This window comes from Patagioenas fasciata, chromosome 3 (genome assembly GCF_037038585.1).
Source record: "Patagioenas fasciata isolate bPatFas1 chromosome 3, bPatFas1.hap1, whole genome shotgun sequence".
Lineage (NCBI taxonomy): Eukaryota > Metazoa > Chordata > Aves > Columbiformes > Columbidae > Patagioenas > Patagioenas fasciata.
This window is the reverse complement of record NC_092522.1, coordinates 89,907,049-89,933,291: the sequence shown is the minus strand read 5'-3', so window position 1 is coordinate 89,933,291 and position 26,243 is coordinate 89,907,049. Positions and strand designations below refer to the sequence as shown.

The 26,243-nt window shown below is 39.2% G+C and overlaps 1 protein-coding gene across 3 annotated transcripts in view; it reads right to left on the bottom strand.

Annotated features, from left to right (window-relative positions):
* UBE3D (ubiquitin protein ligase E3D) overlaps nucleotides 1–26,243 on the bottom strand; it is an 84,599-nt gene that overhangs the window by 7,786 nt on the left and 50,570 nt on the right. Inside the window, exon 10 of one of the 3 annotated variants that reach the window (XR_011738460.1) lies at nucleotides 3,548–6,645. The exons of the other annotated variants lie outside the window; for them this stretch is intronic. The gene's annotated coding sequence lies outside the window, so the exon portion shown is untranslated. The remainder of the gene's footprint in view (nucleotides 1–3,547; nucleotides 6,646–26,243) is intronic. 3 annotated transcript variants of the gene reach the window in all.

Here is a 26,243-nt window from a genome sequence, read left to right as displayed (position 1 = left end):
TGCACACCAAAGAATAAAACTCCACCAACAGACTCAAAACTGAAGCTTAAATGTATAAGAGAGATTTTACTGTTGTCATCTTTGAACATCAGACCAATTTTTAAATGCAACCACACACAGTTCATAATGCTACACTATGTTTTAGAAGAGCTCAACTTAAACTGCTGTCTTATATGTACTGCAAGGAGACAATCTGTACATAAACAGATACCAATGCTTTAATCTCGCACATGTGCTATGTGAAACCAGGCGTGATTGAATGACTGAAGAGGAAATGTTGATTATATGGCAATGAGGCTGCAGCCTGCAATCAGTGTCAGATGCTGTACTTATTTCCACTCAAGGCTGACAGGTAATCAAGCAATGCCATGCCATCCATGTCCACGGGAAGAGAATAACCTTCCCAAGAAGATGTGGACAGCTGTGGGCAAAGCTCTAATCCCAGATCAGCTGTGCTGGTGGAAGATGTTAACTACACCGGGTCAATGGTTTCCCTCTGCCACAAGTTACTGTTCCTCCCTCCCCACAAAATGCCAGTTCAAGCTTTCTACTTAGTGTCTGGTGAAATCAGACTGGAATGCTAAACGCTGCTCTGTGCTAACTGGATGGATTTATCCTAGAAACTAGAAAAGGAGAGCTTGCACAAACAATGCTGCTGGTCAATCACAGGGGAGAGACTTAGCTCTGGTGGAAATGAGTGAAAAGCTGAGAATAGTGTTCCCTTTACATGTACAGCTGGATTTGGAAGATAATGTATATGCAAAGCCTCAGACCAAATTCTAATTCACACAGATTTGTACTGCCATGACAGCTATGGGTTGTACTAAGTGTTATGGTTTAAGCCTTAATAATTACAGCTAATACAACTGGACAGGCTGGAGAGTTGGGTGGGGAATAACCTGATGAAATTTAACAAGGGAAAGTGTAGAGTCCTGCGTCTGGGTAGGAACAACCCCAGGTTCCAGTATAGGTTGGGAAATTACATATTAGAGGGCAGTGTAGGGGAAAGGGACCTGGGGGTCCTGGTGGACAACAGGATGACCATGAGCCAGCACTATGTCCTTGTGGCCAGGAAGGCCAATGGCAACCTCGGGTGTATTACAAGGGAGGTGGTCAGTAGATTGAGAGAGGTCCTCCTTCCCCTCTACTCCGCCCTGGTGAGACCCCATCTGGAATATTGTGTCCAGTTCTGGGCCACTCAGTTCAAGAAGGACAGGGAACTGCTGGAGAGGGTCCAGCGTAGGGCAACAAAGATGATTAAGGGAGTGGAGCACCTTCCTTATGAAGAAAGGCTGCGGGAGTTGGGTCTCTTTAGTTTGGAGAAGAGGAGACTGGGGGGTGACCTTATTAATGTTTATAAATATATAAAGGGTGAGTGCCATGAGAATGGAGCCAGGCTCTTCTCAGTGGCAAACAATGATAGGACAAGGGGTAATGGGATCAAGCTGGAACACAAGAGGTTCCACTTAAATTTGAGAAAAAACTTCTTCTCAGTGAGGGTGCCAGAGCACTGGAACAGGCTGCCCAGGGAGGTTGTGGAGTCTCCTACTCTGGAGACATTCAAAACCCGCCTGGACACATTCCTGTGCAATCTCACCGAGGTGTTCCTGCTCCAGCAGGGGGAGTGGACTAGATGATCTTTCGAGGTCCTTTCCAATCCCAAACATACTGTGATACTGTGATACTTTAACTGCTTGGATGCTTGTAATTACAGTGCAATCAAGATACCTTGTACATAGAATACACTTCTACTTTGAAAAAAGAATCAGAGGAAGTGATACAACCACGTTTGTGTGAGTACAACTGAGCCTACACATTAAAAAAAAACCCTCCGTATTTAATAATGCACAAGTAGAACTGCAACGACAATATGCATAAACACATAGAGAAGGCCACAATCCTGCCCAATACATTTCTCAATGCTGTAAAATAAACACAGATTAAGGAGTGGGATCATTGTAAAGCATCTACACCATGTCCAGGTCCCAGCTCTAAAAATATCTGGTTTCTGATAATCTCTGCTCTAAGTTTGGTGTTCCCACCAGTGCTGATGAGAGATGGAGGAGGCCAAAGGACTTCTGCCTTCTCTGAGGTGCAACGCTCTTCTTCCCATTCCTGCACCACCAGCAGAAGCAGCGATGTCTTATAGTTGTTACCGTTACCCTGTGGATTAGCAGCTATCAGCAATGGTTGATTCTAAATAACCACACTAAAATTTAAGAGTTCCCCTGCCTACTCATACTGCACAGTTTACATATTCACTGTCACCTAATGGTCAGGGACCAAGTCCGCCGATGCACAAATAACCTGTTCCAGAAATACGTTTTGGCACCAGTGTGAATGAACGGACACAAAGCAGATGGCATTACATGAGCAGAGACGTGAGAGAACATTAACTGCTATATTTACACTCGCCCCCACTGAATCCACAGACCCATAAAAAAGCAGCTGCCTTTTCCAGACAATGTTACCAGGTTGTTGCATATTACCCCTACATCTCTGAGGCTGCTCCTGGGAAGCGTAAAGGAATTTTTAGAGGAAACTGGAGAGGAAGTCAGCATATTCACTACTAGAAGAATAAGAGGAGGCAGAGGTGTCCCTACCTTGACAGTGTAGGATTTACTTGCCTTAAGAAGATCTCCTAGTACCCTGCAAATGCCCTGGTGGTACTCCATCCACAAAGCTGCCCTCAGTTACATTGATGTTTAATTCTCTTTTTGCCACACTGCAGGCTCTCAGGATGATAGCTGAACGTTTCATCACCGTGTGCCTGTTTTCCCTATGCCACAGAGGCAATGTAAGTAGTCTTAGCTGCTCTAATATCCCCTCCACAGTCAATCAATGGCAGCCACTCATCAGAACACGTCAAAAATAATTGTTTCAGGTTCTCTCAGACAGGAAAAGTTTCCCAAAATGCTTTAAGTGGCATGCAGTGAGAAGTCTGGTTTTGAGTACGTACAAGAACATGAAAAAGTGGTTTATACAATTACCCCTCCCTTGCATATTTGGACAAAGCAAACCAAAGAACCACCAACCTCTGCCCATAGCAGCAGAACTTCACACCACTAGGCTTGTAAGACTTAAATACTTCACTATGGAAAACAAAAACAGCACTAGAGAACACAAGTCCATTGAAAAGGTCACTAAAACAATACTACAATACCACACAGATTGATTGAACACGTACAGTTGAACAAGCCTAGTTTCAAATATTTAATCAAATAAGAAGCTAAATCTAGGGTCGGTTTAGAAGCCTTCATGACTATCACTATCATGCTTGAATTCCAATGGAGACATAAAATCAAATATATCCAGAATACTCTCACAGCCAAACATGCACTGCACAGGACTATATGGTGACAGCAATAATGAAGTCAACAGAAACACAAGTTGTGGAACTATCTAATCCTGACCAGCTAAAACCCTGAAAATTGGGTTGAAGAATATGGGTATGTGGAACAGCATCTTTGCAATCTGACAGTCCACTGACTCCTATGGGGCTCAGATTTGGATGTGGAGGAAAGGACATTTTGTGAAGGACCCTTACCTCATTCCACAGGAGGTCAAGTTCATTCTGTCGCGTATGTATCTGCAAGGAACTTCCCATCTCAAACAGAAGTTGTTTCAAGCAGCTCTAAGGTCTTACAGGAAACATATTTTTGGTCAGTGCTATACTACTACAGAAGCAGAGGAACACAGGTGGCAACAAAAGCTGGGGGGAATTTGATTTCAGTAGCCAAATTCCCCAGAACTTCAAGGAAAAGGCTGGGCAAAGGCAAGTCCTCAACTGCACAATGTGAAAGATGCTGTAGATCTGTGGGCTTTCCAGGCTTCATTGCAGGAAGAAACTTATTAGAGGAATATCACTCTGATAGATCACTTTCTTCTTCCATCCAGGTTGGGGAACTTATAAAATATAACCAAAACAACCAAGCAGAGACTGGTTTCAATTACTAGTGGAATTAATTGTAACTGAATATGATTTTTCAATCTGGTAATGCTCCTTCAGGATTTAAGAAATAAATCCATCTATAAATCAGCATGCATTCTTTCAACTAATCCTTCCTGAAATTATTAATTTCTTATAAGAATGAAGCTGGATTTGAAATATGACAGAGATAAATGAGAAAAAGCAAGAAATTCCTCTGAAGTCCCAGGTTGTGCACGTGCACTGCAAAGCTATCTCTCTGCTAACCTAACAGTTGCATGCTGAAGCTTGCCCAAGCTTTAGAGGAAAAACTACATGCAGCTGCAAAAACAGTAGAAAATAAACCTCTGTTGTGTTTTTATTTCATAGGAAGACAACCAGTTTATTCTTATTCTTATTCTTATTCTTATTCTTATTCTTATTCTTATTCTTATGATCAAGCATGTGTGAAAAAAAGTAAAAGGTTTCCTGGGTTCTTGTTTTTCAAGTTAAGTTGAGAATGCTATTAATCTTTTGTTTCTTTACCTCTAGATACAAGAAGCCCCAAAACTTCATGGCTTTATTTTGTCTCTTGCCTAGCCTTCCTCATTAGCCTATACCACTTTTATTTCTACTGCAGATGTTCACTTCTTGTGGTAGCCATCATTAAGGCAGAAACAGAAAAAGCAGTATTATTTACCTAATTAATTACTGATCCAAAGCAAACCTGGCTACAAAACACACTGAATTTAGGATTTTCTTAGTCAATACCAGATGATGTTTGATTTTTATTGTAGTAATTCCCATGCCAAACTTCACGCTAATCAGGCAATTTGTGTAGCACATATTTTTCTTCATTGAGAGTGGCTTTAAGCTGCTGTAGAAAAGACATTTATTTAAGCACATACATGTATGGGCAGTTGGGAGACACATGTTAACCTAAAACAAACAAGGCACTGCAAGCTGCTGTGTCAACCTGCAGCATGCTACCTACATCCTAAAGCTAGAGACACGTGAAGAAATTAATCCTTGGCACACCAAACTGGAACATACAATGCAGCTCCTAAAAACTTTCTAGCCTCACTGGAAGGTGTTGAACAAGGCTAAAATAGAGAATGTCGTGTTTGCTCCCCTTCCGAAGACCTGCACTCCATTTCACATTTCAACACCAGAATTTGCTCTGGGTCGATTTCCTCAAAGTCATGCCAGTCTAAGGCTCTGCTGTGTTTTTGGAGTTCTCTTACTATGACATTTCTTTGCACTCTTGGCAATCTGTTTCAGCCAACCAACATCACCAATACGCACACACGGCTGTATCTTCCCTAGAAAGGGAAAGGAGTGACACACTGATTCCACTGTAGTGTCTGGCAACTGTACCTCTTACGGTAGTTCAACAATGAGGAAAACAACAAAAAAAACTCTGATCAAGGTACTATGCATAGTCTGATGTCCTTCAAAAGAAAGGTCTAGATAGAGAGACATACAGATTTATTTTGTTGACCACGAAGCAAGTGAGTTGTATCTAATACCAGAGGGAATAAACAGGGCCAACTAAGTGGCAACATAATCTCTCTTCAACAGTATCATCTAATCACCTCTCTCAAAAGTGACCTGATAAGGTATGGTGCATGTCATGTGTGAGACCAGAGATCAGTCAGCACACTATGCACTTCTTTCTCTGATGAGATTCTGGCTTACCCAGATGTGTGATGTTCTGGTAATTTGCATGGCTGTTGCTCTCAATTAGATGCTCTTTGGTGGTATTCTCTGCAACATAATTTATCAAATGTCCTATTTCAGCAAAATACCCTGTTACTGTATTCCAATCCTATTACGACTTGAGAGGGAAACACTAACAAATGTTAAAGAGAAGCTCTGGATTTAGGTCTTTAGCTGGATTCTAAACTGGCAAATGTCTCCTTCCTTCTGCTCCTCCTGTCCCTTTAGCCATGAAGTATTGCAGTAAACTCAGCAACATGAAGGTGACTTTCAAGTGCTGCATCATCCAAACCAGAAACATTAATAATACAGTCTTCTACTATCAGTTTATTTTTCCAGCTCAAATGATGCCTTTAGCATAAACTAACATTTTTTTTTTCTATTATTCCCTAATATTGAACTATTTAACACAATAACTCAAATCTTCTATCTCCTATTTTTAACCACTAAATAAACCACTAAATAAAACAGATAGGTAATTGGTTCGGTGCTTTATCAAGGCTATCATACAGGTACCAACTGAAAAAACATTTGGGTTTCCCTCATGCTCTCTACAACTCTCAGTGTAAGCGCAATACAGTTATCTGCAGGATTCAGCACTGGCAAGACACCAGAGCCATCAGATATTAATGTTGTAGGTCAATGTATTTTCAAATTTTAAATTTATGAAAATCAATCATTCTCTCTTTGTCCAAATTTAGCTACCTGATAAGAGTCTGTGTGAGGCAACTTGCAAGACAACCTTCTCATCTCTTACACCAAGATGCTACAGAAAACCCAGTAGACAGGTAAAACTGACATGAAAAACTACAGAGCAACACCAAAGGTCACCTGCTCTGTCTTCAAACTGACCTGTCAGGAAAAGCTGTGTTAAAAACTATCGTGGCAACAACAACAAGCCAAACATTTCTGGTTAATACTTAACCTGCTGATGGCCCAGTGGGAGAAGTTTCAGTTTATTTTTGCTTTCATCTTCAAACTGCATTTCACTTACATCCAAAAAGAAAATCTGCCAAAACCTGAAAGCCAAGAAATGGTCTATTATTGTCATTTCCCGCAATGTTTGGAGTCAGTGATGCCACAGAAACCAGTACAAAGATATAAACTGGGTTTGCAAGAGTCTCCCTTAGCAAACGCTACCCAAGCACAGCACATCACGATGTCATGTTGAAACTAGGGGGATATCTTGTCACACACGCAATGTTGCCACAGTGTAAGACACTGCCATCTCCCGTGTGCACATCCGCTTCTGAATATACCAAACCCAAAATCTACCTGAAGTATCATGTGAAATACCAAGAAGATGTGGGGAGGGGGCAGAGGGAACACGACACAGAATGGATGCATTAGAGAACAACAGGAAAAGATATCTTTTAATAAGACGTATTTGATTATGTGCTCACATTTACGTGCAATTAATATGGTCCAAACAGTCGACTCAAAAGAACAAAGTAGAGGAGATTAAAGGAGAATTTGACACCATTAAGTAACACTGTGAAACTAGATAGTTTGAACAGGTGTCTTCATTGGGTTATCTTTTGAAAACTTTATGGAAAAAAGCAAGTTTGAAAAATTAGCTGCTTAAATTCTCTCTCTGCTTCCTGGCAGTTAAAATGGGAATGAGAATAAATACCTCCCTGCATGAGGTATGAGGATTAGTTTGTTTGTGTATATAAATGGGTATTTAAGTATTAACTACTATTTTATTTTTAACACCTTATTGGGACTACTGCATTCCTACCCGAGTTCAGCTTTTGGCAAGAGATTAGGATTGAGTTAAAATAGGAACAGGTGTTTGGAAGATGATATGGCTGTAATAAAAGCACTAACCGAGAAGATGAAGGGAAAAATAATTTAAATGTGGCATCCACTCGTATCCTGTGAAACAGAGTGAGACACCCAAAAGAAAATCACAACAACTAAGGGATATTTAGGAAAATGTCTTTGCCTGCTGTGATTCATTCCCCGGGGGACACAGTCTGAGCAGGGTTGTCCTTTGGTCCCAGGTCATCCTGTTCTTGTACAGTCTCATGATGCCTGTTAAAAGGCCAGGCATTCAATAAACAACAGTTTCACTGCTTAATGGTGGTTGGGCAATAAAACATTTTCAAAGCCTCAAAAGGATGTAGGAGTTTAAGGCCACTAGCAGTGAGATTTGAGCTCCTAAATTGTATCAGTTATTTTTACAGTGTGGATTTCTGGTCTCTAAGATCCCTACAGCCATTACTAGGTCAAACTGATTTTTATTTCTAGGGATTGAGCACATTCTTCTACCAGCTGCACCCAGAAGAAAAGCTGAATCCATCCACTTCAGGGCTCAAACTCATGAAAACAGATGTTTTCTTAGTACAAAGAAGAGTAACTGACCTTGAAACTTCATAAGAAAATACAATTTTCACCATTTTTAGAATATCTTTCCCTCAACAATAAGATAATTGAAGATAAAAGCTTTCAAGTGTCTTTTCTGAAAGCAGATTGTGCAAGTTAAACATGTTTGCACGAAGATCTACTATTAATACCATACAATAGTAACAGTAAATAGCAAAAACAAAAAAAGCAACAATTTTTAAAAGCAAAGGTTTATGGAGGAAAGGTGTTGCAAGATGCATGGTGTTTATTATTACTTTGGTTATTGCCATACTCCATGATGGTTTCTTATAAGAGTAGGACATAACGCACAAAACAAATACAATTTAACTGCGGAGATACAAGCAAGACTCTCCGTGTGCAGCACAGTCCTCAGCTGGGGGACCTCCCAGCACTATTGACTTTGAAAAGTAAAAAGTCAGACTGAGAATATAACAAGAAACTAAAATGGTTGTCTAGACTATATTGAAGTCCCTTATAGCCTTTCGCTATGAAAAAGCTTTTCTGCGGTCTGTGGAACAACTGGCTGAAGAATGCAGTAATGTAATTTATGTATGCTAGATGTTTATTTTGCTGGTATGAAATGATTTTTGCATTTTTAGAAAGTTTAATACAATTATCTTTGACCTCAGGAAATTTAAGGTACATCTTTTTTAAGTATTTCTTTTCCGTAGTCATCCCTGAAAGAATTAGTCTATTAAGTTAGCAAGACAGTACGGAAGATTTTAAAATGACAGATGACAGCGAATTATCTCTCTGAAAACAATACTGAAGAAAATGATTTTGACCTAAGACAAATTCACACGTCCTTTGGATTCTAATGACTTAATCAACAAGAACATGGTTATTCAGAAGCTGAACTTGGCCCTGTACCATTGATTCTGCACATACATTTGAACAGCTCTGAGCAGCTTCATTTAATTCAGTTGTCCAGGGGGAGGCAATTATTCACGTGGTGAAGTTCTTATGGGGCTCAAACCTAGACTCACAAACAGCTTATGGATCCCTGCCCCTGACAGGCATCAGATAACTCTAAATACTTGCTCTCTACTGGGAAAGAACTGGAAAATTTTGATTAATACATCAGTTAATGATCATTTCTGAAGCCACTGTAAGAAAACAAATTTGACCTCCAAAAGGAAGGGTTGCAGGAGGAACCAAAGAGATTTCAAGATGGAGCTTGACTAATTGATGATGCTTGACATGTTATCTGCAATAGCAAGGGAATAAATTTAATGAGACACAAGAGTTTCATGTGGTCCTACCTACAAACCACACCAATTACTGCACGTATATGGGGTAAAAACTGATCACAAAAGCTAGGAAAACATCTGACAGCACAAAAACCAGAGCTAAACCCTTTCTGAAAGAGTCTTTTTGACAGATTCCCATTCCAGCCTGTCAATAGATCAGCAACAGCGGGAAATGCAAGTTAAGGGTCTGCGAGCAGAGCTCAGATGGACCCCACTCCCTCTGGCACCAGGACAGTAACCTCCACTGCAGAAGTAGGACAATGACATGTTACATATACACTAGCATCACCAGAAGATTCTGAGTCTCGGAACCCTGATGTCTTTCCTCTCAATAAACCACCACTATCGAAAATACGGAAAAAGATGTATAGGCATTTAATAATTCAAAATCAAACCCCTCATCCCAAGCACAGCCTATTTTTTTCCTTGCCAAAAGAAATGTCACAGATTACACAAAGACCCTAGTAGCCTTCACAAATGTATTTCCCCAGAGAAGTATGCATTTATTTGGTGGCAGTTTAAGCAATAAGTAAATACTCTTGCAAACTCCCCTTCCCCCGCTGTGTTGGCTCAGCTGGTTGCACAGCTGCACAGTAACTGGATAACATAGAAGGAACAGAGGGAAGAGACAAGGTGACAAGAACAAGAGGCCAGGGGAGGTGGAAGATCCACCTTAAATCAGATCAAATAGATTACTGCTGAATATAAAGCCCCTGCCCTCGATACCACAGCAATTGGAGTTAATGTACAGGCCATTAAAATACTATAAATAAAGCTATAGGCAATGCCATGTGAATAAACACCGAATGGACATGGTATCAAAATGTCTGGAAATACACCCTGGAAGTAGCGTATCCTGTCAACAGCTTTCCATGTCATTCAGCATTCTCCAAAGAACTCAAATAAGCAATATAGAAGGCAGCTTTCTCTACAACATCATCCTCTGTTATATGTGGAAGTTCATGTCCGATTCATCACGGAAAATACAGGTAAATGATCTCATTTGTCTTCCTTGGCCTCCAAGTGATGCTGCCTAGAAAATCTAGACCTTTCCTCTCTCCAAAGATCTCCATTATTAATTCTAAACTGTGGAAGAGTCTACATCCTTCAAAATGTGAAATGTAAAAAAAAGAAAGTAAATAAACAGAAAAAGCTCAGCCATTTACATTCATCTAATCAAAACCACAAAAGCCATCTACCAAGAAAACCGTTAGAGGGCTGGATTTATGAAGTTGAGAGCAGGTTCATCTATGCAACTGTGCACCCTGTCTTCTTCCATCACTCTTATTTATCTACTTCATTTTAAATAAGAACCTAACAGCCCTGAAACTGAGGGCTGCGTGTCCATCATCTACCACAGCAGGTATTTACACTGTGATGGAACCAAAGGCCTCAACAAGAAAGAAATCACTGTAAGCAACAGGTATCTCCCTTCACAGACAATTTATGCAGTTCACAAACAAACTGCTCCTCCAGCATGCACCTTCTGCAGCCTCTCCTGTCCACTTTTGCCTTGCTTTGATTTAAATTTGAAAATAATCTCCTTGGATCATGCATTGTGCTTTTAATTTTTCAGCCAAGTGCTATGCACAGCTTTTGTCTGTAATAGTAACAGATTGCCCAAGGACACACACAATGAGTCATGGAAAGAGTCAGGATTTCCTGGCTCTTAATCCGATGCTCAGACAAGGCTCCTCTCATGTTTCCAATTTTCGGGGGCCAGCAGGTGGGGGGAAGAGAAAGGAAAGACAAAAAGATGGAGAGAGACTTTTTTAGATAAGCAAAATAGACAACCAGGAAAAAACCTGCATATCGTATTTTCCGTCAGTTTCAGATAACTGATGTAACAGTAATCGCAATATCTGCTGAAGAGCTTAAATCTGTTTTTTTTTTTAAAAATGTAACGTATAGAACAGAGGAAGATATTAACAGGCAGCAAAAAGACACAAAAAAGTGACATTTCTTAAATCAGCAATAAAATAACCAGTTTGGTCAACAAGCCTGGAAACAGAGAAGAAAGGAATTTACATGCTCAGGGCAAGAGGATTTGAGAGCTTGCTCCCAAATGGGAGGGTGGGTAACAGCATTAGTGTATGCCCACCCCAGAACTGTGAAAAAATCTGGGGGTTGTGAATGTGCAAGTAGGTGACGTGAATCAACTCTCACTTGAACACACTTCAAAACCATTCTTTGTGTTACTTGGGAAGCTGGTTCCCTCAAGACCACCTATAATTAGCAAGAGATGAGGAACATTCAAGAGACAAATATAGATCATGCGGAGGTGATGTATCAGCAGTCTGAAAATAATTAATATCCATCCTAATAATGCTGTCTACTCCAAAAGACTGTGCAACACTTTGCAAGACCTGTAGTGTCACAGAGGAACAGGAAATTAATTTTTCATCCCCCCAGAAGTAGGCCACCCATCATATTCTGAAAAGGGATCCAAGCAAAAAAACAAATGAATTTTGAGACAAGTTGTACTCATTTATCACTGCAAAGTACAGCTCACACGCGGGCTTTGGCAGAACTCTGGCTAACTAGCTGAAATGAGACCCATTAGAAAATAAAACAGATGTTAAAACACTGTTGCCAGCAAAACACATTAACTGCAGTTCCACATATAAGCACACATGTATGGGATATTTAGGAACTGCATGTGTCAGTGGGCTGGGATGAGATTATTTAGAGACTACTACAGGTAATTAAAATTCTATGTATTTCGTTACTATCTGTATAACAGCACCAGCAAAAAGTCCTGCATATTCATGACTCCCAACCTAACCCTGACTGAAGAGACCTAGAGCAACATCTAACAGGTATAGCCAACCCTACACTGTGGAAATGGAGATGGCTTCTTGGAGTCCCTACTCTGATTAAATGATCAGCTGCAATGACAGCCATCACCAAGAACAGCAAACTATTTTAGCAGAGAATGAGAACTAGGTGAGCCAGGAGGTGGCTCTTTCCAGACTCTTAATGAAACATAAGCAGTAGGTAGCACATTAGCTTGTACATTGACAGGGGCACTGCCGACAAAGAACATGGAAAGACTGGGGTACTCATGTCCTCTTTGCCTCAGACTGGTGTGACCAGTCTGCAGGAATCCCAGGCCCCTGAGAGCAGTGGACAAGACTGGAATGAGAAGACTTAGCCTTGGTGAAGGAGGACCAGGTTATGTTACACTTAAAACAGACATATATCTGCAGCATGAAAAGTGTTGCTAACAAGTTGAGGGTGGTGATCCTTCACCTCAGCTTTGCACTGGTAAGGTCACATCTGGAGTGCTGGGCCCAGGTCTAGGCTCCTCAGTACAAGATATGGACTTTGAGGTGAGGTAAGGACTTACAAAGGGCCACAAAGATGACTAAGGGATTGGAGCATCTTTCCTGTGAGGACAGGCTGAGAGCTAGGACTGTTCCCCCTGGACAAGAGAAAAGTCCAGGCGGATCATATAATTTTGTATAAATATCTGAAGGGAAGGAGTGAAGAGAGAGTCAGACTCTTCCCAGTAGCGCCCACTAGCAGGACAAGAGGCAATGAGGACAAATTAAAGAGCATGAAATTCCTTCTGAACACAAGAAAATACTTTTTACTGTGAGGATGGTAGAACACTGGCATAGGTTGCCCAGGGAGGTTGTGGAGTCTCCATCCTCAGAGGTATTTAAAACCCAACTGGAAACTGTCCCAGGCAATCTGGTCTAGCTGACTGCTCTAGCAGAGGGTTCGATTAGATGACATCAAGAGGTCACTTCCAACCTCAATGGCTCTGCGACTCTGAAAATATATATATATATGTTGCACACATTTTTGAAGTGAACAATCTTTTTTTTTTTTTTTTTGTAAAACCACCAAACTGGAATTTTTCCACTCTGCTCTTTTTTTTGAGGGGTTTAGGTGCAGCCCAAATTTCACTTTCCCTCCTCAGTTTGCTCTCTAGGCTTCCTTTTATATACCAACTTCTTTCATTCACTTGAAACATACTTTAGTCAAATCCTGAACAAAAAACTACTTCTGAATTAAACATTATCTTGCGGTTTTGGTTGACTTGCTTTGTCTTCTCCTTCCCACCCTCTTTTCTTTCCATTACAATGTAGTATGAATCTGTCCTTCAGCTCATAGTTCCATGCAATCCATATTATTCTTTTCATACTTCTCTTTGTCCTCTCCTTTTCTTTGGCTGTTTTTCAGCTATTGAATACTTTCTAGTTTCAGATGAAAATAACAATTAGGTTTTCTTATTATGAGACCTTTTCTTGCACTGATAAAAATCTTATTCAAAACAAAGCTAGCACGATTTCTTTAACAATGAGATTTTCATGTTCATTTCTAATCTTCTTTTTAGAAAACATTAATGACCTTCAAGGAGAATCAATTTTCCAGCTTCTTTCTTTTCATTCTTTTTCCTATTTTTTAAATCCAATTTCACCATCGAGGGCAAGTATATATGAAGAAATTATACGCTGGAGCCATAGCTCCCTTGAGGTATCACTCTGGATTATTGAAGTATAATTATTATAGCACATTGGTCTGCTCTAAGACTTCCAAAGTACTGTTTAAAACTCATTCCTTAGAGCAAAGCCACTAAAAGAAAGATGCCATTAAAACGTAATTATCTGCAGTATAAAAAAAGAAAAAAATAGCACTTCACAAAATTCAATGAATGAAAAATAGCATAAGTTAGTAGAAATGTAGACAGATGATAATCAACAACATTGTTAGAAATGTGCAAGATTCAGAGTTGAGGATCATAACATGACCATAAGGTCTGAATTAAATAACCTGAAGTAACTCAAAATTTTGACAGATTTATAAGATAAACACCGAGAACTAGCAAAGTCTGAAACCAGGAACTTAACATTTCTGCATTAAAATCTTTAATTCAATTGAACTGAGTTAGTGAATAAAAGAAAATGGAAAAAAGTGTTTGTGTCAGACTTTAAAAATAACCTTTCTCCTGGACTTCTCACACTGAAACCCTTACTGCTTGACAGACAATTTAAACAATATTTTTTATTCACTTTGAACATTTGCCACATTTCACTGATTTTCTATCCTGAGTTTAAGCATTTTATAGGACATGCTGTTGGACTTCATAGACAAACTCAAAAAAGACTCATCCCAAAAGAGATTCTGATCCCCCAAACCTCTATATTCCTTAGTAAGCCAAATTAAATGAGCATGGTTGTTTGCATGTGCAAGGATTACTTTTATAATGTGACTGATCCTAGCTACCTTTCATTATTTAAAATAATACATTTTTCTTTAGCTGACTTATTGTAAAATAGGCTTTCTAGTCTTTAAATCTCAGAGATCATTCCAAATACCCCATTTTTCACATTACATACATTTTACGCACATAGATACATGTCCACTGTGTATTGCACAAAGTCCAAGTGAAGAAAAAAAATGCTTTGCACTTTTCCCTTTGTTTTATTTCTCTGGTTCATCTTCTCTTTGCAACTACAAAACAAAAAGCCTGTTTAGAAGACAGCCAGACTGAAACACAAAAGGAAAGAAAAGCACAGACCCTGAACACCAGGAGTAAAATTAAATTAGTTAACTGCTAGAAGCACAAAGCATTAATGAAATAGAACTACAGAATTTTCTCCTTATGAGGAACATTTATTCAGTGTTAATTAAATTCTTTTATTTAAAATCTATACTTACCCAAGCATAAAAATATTACATCATATCAATAACTGCAGAGTGTAAGCAAGTACTACACTGTAAGCATCTTTTTCCCCATCTAGTGGAGTGAAGCCTTTAAATTGTTTATACTGTTTGAAATCTTCAAAGAACTAACAAAAAACCAACAGAAAACCCTCTGCACGAACCAGCAGCCACAATTATTAATTCACTTGTCTAACGAATAGCTATCAGAAACTAGCTCCAAGCATTTGCTTGCACAGTGCACATGCAATAGCGTTAATGAGAAAGTTTGAGAGAGACTGCAATAATTATTTCTCTACAACATATCGAGCTGGCTGGTTTATTCGTTTGCAGTCCAGTTCTGCACCACTGAAGCCAAAGAGAGTTTTGACATAAGCTTCAATAGGTCCAGGTCCCTACCTACAATGTTGAGCTATCATCACAAACACTGCAGGTTCATTTCTGTAATACAACACAAACCGATTAAAGCAAAGCTACAGCTGCTAAGGGACCACATCTAGCATTTTTAAGCTTACAGGATGAGAAACAGGGTCCTAAATGTTCAAGTGGGTACCCTAAATAGATTGCCTGACTTTCAAAACCACTCAGTATTCGTTCATTCGAATGAAAACTCTAGCTAATCCAAAGGAGCAGCAATTTTTATTTGAATAGCCTAAAGTGCACTGGCAAGTCACTTTTGCATAAACAGAGAGGCATGTGAGACTCACACAATGCCTTTGCATGAAATTCTTTTTCCTGTGAGTTGCATTCTCTTCAACATTATTACCTTGCTGTAAAAAAATATTATGGGTTGTTTTAAGAATTATTTTGGAAGACTTAATGAGGCACTCAGTTGCTTTGCAAGTTATCTGAATGCAGGTTGGGAAAGAATCCAACAGCAACATTTTCAGGTGTTAGCATTTGTGCTTTAACAAGTATCACTATGGGTACTGTTGTAAAAGTGTCACACTTGACTTTTGTATTGTTTTCTATCAGGAATGCACACTTTGCCTTGACAGGAAAGGCTGACATAAAACGATTAGTTAATGTGTGTCACCAGGGTTTTCTTCAGCTTCTGAGCTACACTTAAAAATATGTAAACAGCGTCTTTTGACAGTTCATATTAACTAAATTACAGGAGCACAGTAATTTCCAGGTGGAATTGGAGCTCTGCTTCATCTAAATCTAGTGTTGTGGATACAATCTTGTGGAATGCTAGAGTCCTCAGAAGACGGCCCAAAACCCAGAAAAATAGGAGAATGGTGTTCTCCCAAACTCCTCACACAGGAGTAGCTTAAAAAAAGTTAGAACAAGATTCAGTAGGTCTTTCAAAATCAACATCAGCATTAAGCCATATAGCTCAGCATTTCTTATTCGCATAACTCAAAATTCCATTTCATTTCAAATCTTGCCAAATTTTGGCCTCACCAGCATCTCCTAGTAGAGTTCTGAGCAGCAGTTCACTTCTGGAGCAGCAGAGTACTTCACAAATTACAGCTCTCCAATAGCATCAGCACTTTAGCAAAGAGCACTTTATCTGAAATTCTTATTTACTTACGCAGTTAAATTTCAGCCCCTGAGGACTTATTAGCTATATGGCATGTCACATGAACTCAATTTTTTTTTGCTCTTGAATTTCTTCTCAAAGAATTCCAGGTCAAACATTTCAAACTGAAAAGAATTCTTAACTTTTTCACTGGTACCAGGATTGAGTCCAGATTTTGGAAAGAACACTATACAAGAGGGAAAACCAGGTAGAAAACAAAGAGTAGAAGAGGAGAGTAAAAATGTACAGAACAGAACACTAAGTTTCACAGACAGCCACATTCTAAATATCACCCTAAAATAGAAAAAACAGTCACTTAATGGAATATAAACCCAAGATAATCATGCGGAATAGACAATTTTGATTAATTTAACTATTCACTAGCTGCTGCTCCATAAAAATACAGATGAAAACGTAGTTCCTTTCTGTGGAAGCAAGGAACGCAACATGAAATATGAAGATTTCTGTGTGTTCAGCAAACTTCTGATTCTACTTTGTCAAAAAGAAGGATATAAAGCCCTGTTGTTCCCTTCCCAGCCTCAGTTTTTCCACTTTTCCTGAAAAGAGACAAATTCAATCAGATAACTGTAAGTACAAAAAGTTAGGTTCTAACCAGATAAAAGGTATAAGAGAATTACAGGGCTGTCTGCTCATAAATGGTACAGAAACAACGTAAAATGGTATCTAATAGAAATGGGAAAGTAATATCAGTGCAAAAAACGCAAAGTGGTCAACAAAGAGGAAAACAAGGCAGTCCTAGAATGTAATTTCTGAAAAGCTGGCAGATGATGAATGGGATGAAAAAATGAAGAATAAGCAGCAGGCTCTGTGGTGAGTTAAAAAATAAATGTATTAGCTAGTCATGATAGCCATTTTTCTATTTGGTGTGACATCTACATATGAAAATAAAAAAAATGTGTCAAAGACTGAAGCACCAACAGCAAGGAGAACTTCTATCTAAAACTGAATTATACAGGCAAATAGTCATTGATAAGAACCAGAACGAGGGTCAGTGGTACTAGTCACAGAAAGTCAGAACATCTGAATAATACAACGTTCAGTCATTTTTACGATCATATTTAGGAATGCCAGGCATTCCGGAAGAACTTGGAAATGGACCGAGCAGCCAAAATAGTCAGTAAGATTAAAATAACATCTTGACTTGTACAAGTTTGCAGGCAAGACTCTTTTTCATGTAACCACGGTGCTTAATACTAATTTTTTTCTTCTATTTGCCATATAAAATTCAAGCTCACTAAAAGCAATAGAAGGAATATAGCTCCCTGATCTGTTTCATCAATTCACAATGCCACAGCTCACAAAAATAACGAAGACTGGGAACTGGTATTTTAAAATAGTCTCTTTCTATATAGATTATGCTTTTACAGTTTACATGAGTGATATGGGAATTACTTTTTTTTTTTTTTTTCCATAAGGCAGAATCACTTCCTATTTTACTTGTCAAGCTGCCGGGAGACAGATAAAGAAACATTAACCAGAACACCTGGCGAAAGCCCAAGCAGCAATCACATTTTGCCCACCCAACACTCCCTGTGATCTCACTTGGCTACAGCATCTTCAGACTCCTGCAAGTTTTTCTGCATACTGTTAAATGGTTGCCGGGTTTCACCCCAAGGCATAACAGCTTTCTGTTGAAGACTAAATAGTCTCTCTATTTCAGAAGCCTGTGTTAATGCTTATGCACCCTTCTGCCCTTCTTCTTCTTCTTCCTGTAGGAGTATTCCAAATCTTATTTTGGGGGCAGTATAAAATGCACACGCTAAGATAGCTCCTCACACACACGTCTAGAACAGCTTCCTTGAATTCAAAAGTAGAGGTGCTATAGTACAAATGAATATTCACACAGTTGATATTTTTTTTTACAGGTCAAAGCAGCAAGCTTTTTTGGAGATGATGGAAACAATCCTGCCCTTTTTATGGTCTGTCAGAACTGTGCTGGTGTATGTCAGTGGGAACAGCACCAGCCTACTGAAAAAGTAGCTGGTCTGTCTTATCTCTTACCCTTCCCTGCAGGCCTTTCCCTGCCTCTGGACAGACAGTGACCTGACCTGTTTCCCCACATCACACTTCTGCCCATTCTAGCTTTCCTAAACTCCAAACCTAAAGTTTTCTTCCTTAATGAGCAAGAGCTTTCAAGCACAACCATTTGTCATCAGCCACCACCCCCAGATCAAAGACCTATGATTTAAGCACAGAGATTTAGAGCACCCTCCTCTCTTTACTGACATCGCAACAGAATGATGGACTTCTGCTTCTGAGGGAAGGCAAACTACGTTTCTCACCGGAGGCATTACTGACTTCTTCACCAAAAGATCCATTCCAGACTCATTTTCAACTGACAATAAAAAAATGAGAGCTAAACAATCCCCTTCCTTTTTGTCCACTGTGTACTTTATCATAGTCAAGTCATCGATTCAATTATTATGCTCTGGCTTTGCAGACTTCTGTATATTTGTCCATTTTTCTCCTTGAAGGCATCATTACCATTTCCAACACATAATGCTCTTGAACTGCTCTGAGTGCCTTGGCAAGTTGCCCCATCTGCTAATACAATGCTAGGATTCAGTGACACCCTCCTTCGGGATGCCTCAAAATTTTGTTATTTGTGATAACATCATACCTATTCCAGCCTACAGCTGCAATCCAGTAGGGTCGAGGCCATCTATTTTTAAAGCATCTGTAAACCTACTAAAAAGCACCCTTACAAATACTTTTTTTTTTTTTCTTCAGAGCTTTCTGGACTTCATTAATGGCTTCAAAGCTTCCATCCAGACTCTTAAGGGAAATGAACAATGTTGTAGCTTTCCATAACAACATCCATTCACAAAGCACACAGCATAACAACATGAAACTTTAAGGAAAAATTTCCATTATCGAATCATTGCTATCCAATGACTCAGTATTATTTTCAAAGCAACAGCTGGCTCTCTGGCTCTATTCAGCTGATAACAAGATTTCTGTACCTTGTTGGCTAGAAGGTTGAAACTTACTCCTCACATAACTCAGTCTATTAATTATGACCTGGACAGAACTAAGACTAACTTAGAGAAATGAAGGTTTTGGAGGGAAGCAGCCCTACAGAGATAAATCACCTACAAAGCATGTTGAACATGTACAGCATTATTTGTTTTTGCATATGCCTAAATATTTCTCTTGAGCAGAGCCTGTTTCTCAGTTACAAAGGCAACAGCCTCAACAAATAAACAGAAATGGATGTTCTAAAAGTGTATCATGCCTCTCACAAGAGTTTTCTTTATGTTTATATTCAGGTAGATAAAACATGGGTATTTGTCTGGTCTCTTTCCATAACACACTCACAGTGTGGTGCCTGTTGATAAAGAACACACACTTTTGGTTTGTGTTTAATAGCACACTGTGGACACAAGTACTGGATAATTAGGATGTAATGGCTATGTTCTTAGATTTCAAAATGACTTGGGAAAAGGAGAACATTCACGAAGCAAACAGGAAATAAAATTAGTGGTATCAATCAGGCGTTTTTATACCTAATTATTTTGTCTTCGCCCCTTTCAAGCAGTTGATAACACGGGCTATATCAGGCTATCTAAACTGGATTTCTACAATCAATTGTACATTCATGTCTAAATGGTAAATGAGGTATTTGAGCAGGTTTTTCTACAAAAACTGCTATTAAATGTATTACCAGATGCTGATGTTACAGGTGGCTGTTTCTGCATTCTAGGCAGAGGGAATTGCATGCAAATGAGTTGATCCCTCCAGCAGATCTTCCCTCTCATGGACTGTATTTCCAGAGTTGGCACTTGCCTGTGTGCTACATAGATGCTGCTTCTCACTAGGAACTCGCAGGGTTTTTGTAATTAAATCTAATTACGTTTAGAATATGCCTAGGTTCACTCTGTCTAATTTCTTCTCTATTGGAGAACTGTCTTGGAGGAAAAGAAGCATTTAGCTCTTCCGAGAAACTGATGACAAATTCCGAATCTCACTCTATGGCCACTGCTGTCAAGGTCCTGACTCTGCATCACTGAGCACTGAAGTAAGCATAAAATGCTGTGCTTCCACAAATAAGCTCAGCCTGCATTATTCCCATTCAGAGATTCAGTTTAGATTTAAATGCAATTGATTTTGTTCTGTTTCAGGCCAATATAAACAGGCAGCTCCTTTCCATTAGAGGAAATGTAGCCCTGCCACATATTAGATAAGCAAGACAATACCTTCCCATCAGCATCTCCAAAGCAGCACCAGGTATCAAAAAACCATAGTCTAGACATGGGAGTCTGTGCTGCAGATACGTATGATCCATATATGGGACACATAAGGAGGTACAGGACAGTGCTCAATACACTCCTGCATGTACAGTTCTCAGCTAGGAGATATGACTCGATAAAGCGTATGCAAAATCAGTAATATGGAACACTTTTGGTACAACAAAGTTTCAATAAAGACTTCAAAATACTAATTATAGGTCAAGAAAAAAAATTGTTTCATTTCAGCTTCAAGTCCCGAAGCTAATGTTGAAAGGAGTTGATAGTCTCCCTGCTCAAGAAATACAACTGAACACTTTAGAGATAGTTTTAAAAGAAAGCTTACAGTGAACACTGAATAAGATGACCTGGGTGGCATCATAAAAACTAACTTAATGAAGGATAATTCTGTAGCAGACAAGAAAAACAAGACAATAACATCTTAATTGAACCTAGAAATCTCTATCATTCTGCAAAGAAGCATTCAGATTTGTCTTTGAAATACTAACTCTGTTAATATCACTTGCTCTTGTCAGTATTTGCTCAATATAATTTTATAACTTCTTTCCTAGTCATTCTGCAGTGTTTCAACAGATTTATTATGACTTCTAGTAAATGCAGGCAAACACAAAACCTCATCATAAACACATTATAACTTCTTTTATTTTAAAATCAATGAATTCTTTGTATTAATATTTTTACAAAAAACTACATCTGCTTTCCAAGCACTACATAAGGCTTGGGTACTTATTTGCTATTTAAAATAACTTGTTTGAAATCAAACTTAAAAACTTCCACATAATTATCACAATAAACCAGAAAATTAATCCATCCTATGTCATGCTGGTAAACTATCCAAATGAGTCAAAACTAGAAAAAGCACATAGGAGGCACTTTTATCCTAATCTGCAAAAATCAAAACACCCAAAAGAGGCCGACACTAACTACGCTTGGGTTCCTCACTGTAGTTTACATTTTGTAAAGCCAAGGGAAACAAAAATGACTATTTCAACAGAGACTGCAATGTATTTGCAGTGGTTTCTCCATATTACCATCAATGTTCAGTCAGAAGTTTCTGTTTAAAAAGATAGTAAGCTATTTTACTGCATAAATGAACTTATTTATTTTTTCCTTTCTAGGATAGTTTAATAAAATACACACTACTTTTAAAGTCATTCCTCAATGTTTTCATTTCTTATATCACTATTTCCCAAATCATTTTGAGCCAGAGTAGCTCCTTATCCTGTCTTTGCTGCTGTTTGCTCTAAAGGAGTGGAGACCAACCTCAAACAATTTGTGCAAATTCTCCAGCTACAAATGCCCAGAAGGGAACAAAAGGAGGAGCTGAGCTGAACAGATTTTTCTAAATTGTACTCAGCTGTTTGCTTCAAAAAGGATTGTCAGAAAACCCAGGTGCATCTGCAATGTCATCTATCTTCAGCTAACTTCTTTTTTAGATAAACAAGTTTGAAAGTGCTTTATATATATATACACACATAAAAGTATCAATATTAAAAACCACAATATCAAGGCACACTTCAGATCATGTGTAGACCTGAGAAACAGCAGTGATTTTGTATTCTGCCTTCCGTGAATCTTTTGAGTACTTTTGATACGCATATACTAGCGCCATTAAACTATAATTAATACTGTATTTATTCATTCTTATGTTTCCTGAGCACCTTGCTACTTCATATCTATAAACCAGTCACTTTGAGGATATTTTCTGCACTTGATTAAAACACTTTAAATGCTTGAGAAATTGACAGGCTGCTCTATGAGAAACTTTTGACACAACAAGTGAGTTTTTCCTTCAGAGACACCTCTAGGAATGCTTATTGCAACAACAGAAAGAACACCGTTTGTTTTTTCTTAAATGCTGGCTCTACTTCTCTTAACTGGATAGGGTGCTGATAAGCTACCAGTGGCACTGGGAGCAGCTCCAAAGAATATCAAGGGCTATTTCAAACACAATTTTGAAACTGATTGGAGTTCATAATGACAATCTTCTTTCAGTTTCATGCAACTGTAAAAGTTAAAATAAAACCATGATCTGTTTAACTCTGAGAACTCTTTTTACAGTCTGTGGCCTTATGAATGGCGCCTTGATATGGAAAGTAAAATCCCTGCTTTCCCACAATAACAGCAGTGAGAGAGAGAATGTGCTGAAGAGACCCATATATCATCATAAGAATTCAATATTGAGGACATTTTCTGTTCACTGCGCTCGAATTCAGAGAAAGAAGAGATAAGGTTAGCAAAACACAGCAGAGATTACTTGTCACTTTAAAGCATCTCCCTGTGTTAACTCTTCTGTATTGTAGAGTCTGAAGTACCAATGCATCCTCCCAGACCACACTGAGAAGTAGCAGCTGAACGGTTCAGTGATAAAGTACACGATAACTCAAGTGGGTGCTGGCTACAAGCGCTTGCAAGTATTAAGAATAATATACAAAGTCAAGCCCAAGTGCTCCTAAAGCAAAGGGCTGACAGCTGAGGTGGGTGTAGAGCCAGAGAGATGCAGGATATAATAAGGTAACACAGGTTTCTGTAGAGGCTAACAGACCGGCAAAACAATGCTCGGAGCAAAAGCAAGCTAAGGAATTTTTTAATCTTTTCTAGTAGCCAACTCCTCTCTCCCTTCTCACAGCTTTCTGCATTGTTCCAGGATAAATATTAGGTACCTCAGTCAATCCTATTCCCTTGATCCAAGACATCCTCAGGGATGAGGTGAGGGATTACAAGCCTGGGAAGGTGAAAGTCAGGGCTGCAAATCCATTTTATGCAGTAATCCTGGAGGCAGACATCAACCAGCAAGAATTTGTCTACCCAGCTTTGGTACTTCAAGAGCTTTCAGGCTCAGGCTTGCTAAGATTTAACTCTCTACAGTCCATCAGAACAATGTCAGTTTAACCACACAGGTAAAATGAGAAACGACCCGAAGACAACCTAGCACCTAGGATCAAGAGCCTGGGGTGCTTAAAGCTGGCTGCAGTGAGCACCGAACCCCTTAAAGCCGGTAGAGAGCTGTGTAACAGTCTGATGCTGCTCCAGCAACATAAATCACACTGAAAGATCTTCACAGGGTCAAAACGGAATTGAAAAGTGATTTCAAACACTACGTTACTAAGCGGTAGCACACTATTGGAAAATAAAATGTAATTTATGTCTCAACACAGATACGGAGTCTGCTAAGCCAGTCCCAAAGAGCGCTTCTAGAGCACAAAGCAGAACAGAGTTTATTACAGAGATGATTAGCAACTAAGCATATTTCCTTCGTGTGCTTTTTACAACTTAAACATCAACTAATGCATATGTATATCAACTGAAATTTTGGCTTGTAAACACTGCAATGTTATAATATAACAGAGAGACAGAGTAAATACATTCTCAAACAATACAGAGGGGTATGGCTGACACAATTTTTGTCTACCTAATTACAAACAACTGCATGTTTTAAAGCTATATAGATACTATCTAAGGAGTTAAACTATAATTTTTAATCACTACTTCCACAGCTTCCTGTTAGATGAATTTTAAAATACTGTACCAGAGCATATAAAAATGCATCAGTGGAAAGCGGTGGTCCATTTCGCTGCACACCGCAAGTCCAACAGTGGGAACACTTATGAAAGGAGAAAAATCCAGCATTTTCTGGCGTTGTTCCCCTTCTAACTCCCCCAGCATTCAGCTGGGAGAGCCTGGCTTCCTGTAGAACAAGACTGCTACGTGTGGATAACAGGAAACGCTGTGATTCTTTTCACTTCAAATACAAGGATTATTGTGACATAGATTATTTTTTTTTCTAGACCATTGTAGGTTTACCACAAAAGAAAACAAAACTAGTTTTTGTCATTTTGCCATTGCTCTGTTAAGACACACGAAATACCAGTTTTCAATTAGTGCCCTTTTATTATTCCCTGTTTGGTTCAGTCCTCAGTATTTTGGATGCAGAGGGATGTTATGCTCAGGCAACTGCACAATTTAATATTCAAACTCTATGCAGATCTTGCCAACTTTTTCCAAGAAAAATACACAAAAACTAGGACATACAAGTCTATTACTTGCTGTAGAGAAAGTGAACAAGAGTAGAAGGAAGCAAGACAGAAAAAACCTGATAAGGCTGACAGCCCATTGTAAAGCAACAGTGAAAACCTCACACAAACTTTGTTTCTGCTTTACGGATTCCCAAACTGAGATCCAAACGAGAATCACAAGGATAAAAATAAAAAAAAAAAAAAACATATTTTCCTGGACGGTGTTTGCCATCCAGGACTAACACTTGGTGATACTGACTGTCTGTCAAGGAGAGTGAAATTTGGAGCCAAAAATTTATCAAAATAGCTATTTTTCTTTCTTCCCACTTGGTAAGATATAACATTATCTTATCAGGGCAGGTTTCAGAACTTGGGCTTTTTGAAAACTTTGAATTTTTGCCTTTCTTGTTGCTGTGAGGGCACAAACACTGGCAAACAGCTCAAAATGTACTGTTGCACCAGGGGAGGTTTAGATTGGATATTAGGAAAAAATTATTCAAGGAAGGGGTTGCCAGGCATTGGAACAGGCTGCCCAGGGAAGTGGTGGAGTCACCATCCCTGGAGGTGATTAAAAGATGCACAGATGAGGTTCTTAGGGGCAGGGTTTAGCGGTGGGCTTGGCAGTGCCAGGTTAACAGTTGGACTAAAGGTCTTTTTCCAAGCAAAATGATTCTATGATCTTTAGCCTGAAATCACGTTCACAAACATGACTGGTCATTGTCACCTCACCTACTTTGGCGCATAGGCAGGCAGACTAAGACCTTGTGCCAGCCAGTGCTGGAAACCACCGTCCCTCACAGTACTTCAGCTCAGCAAAGCACCGTGATGTTTGCTTTCAGTGGTTCCACCAAAATTTGAGTTTGAAAGGCTGTGATCAGAGGGTCTCCATGGGATGCATGGGGCTTTCCTGCCCCACAGCTGACACCTGACTGGCTTCCAGGCCACGCATGGTGGGCCTCTAGAGAGATAGTTCATTTCCAGAGACAGCCTCACCAAGCTAAAATGACCCAGGAGCAATAAACACAATCACGGAGAATCTGACAAGGAAAAAATAAAGTTTGGTGTTTTGTGCACTGAGGTAAAAACCCTTCCTGAGTTTACTGATTTGTATCTGCACCAGTTGACAGTTACTCCTGCACAAGCTGACCATCAGTTATCACTTCTCTACCCAGGTACACAAATAAAAGGAAATCCTAAGTGCACAACCAGGGACTGAATACACACAGAAACAAGACAGGTCATACAGCCTCAGCATTCAAGAAGAGGCTCCTATTTAATCCATCAGGAGTAAAGCAGAGAAGACTTTATCACAGATTACTGGACAAGAAATACATCCTCCTGCATTCGCTTCCTAATAGGAAACATGGACTATTCCACTGCATGGATAACTAGTACTGGCCAGTCCTGCAAACTTGTAATTTTTATTATCTCAATCTGCCAACATCCAGGAGATTCTTCAATTCTATGACCTCTAAATGTACAACCCACTAACAATTCTGACCTTGGGTATTAAAA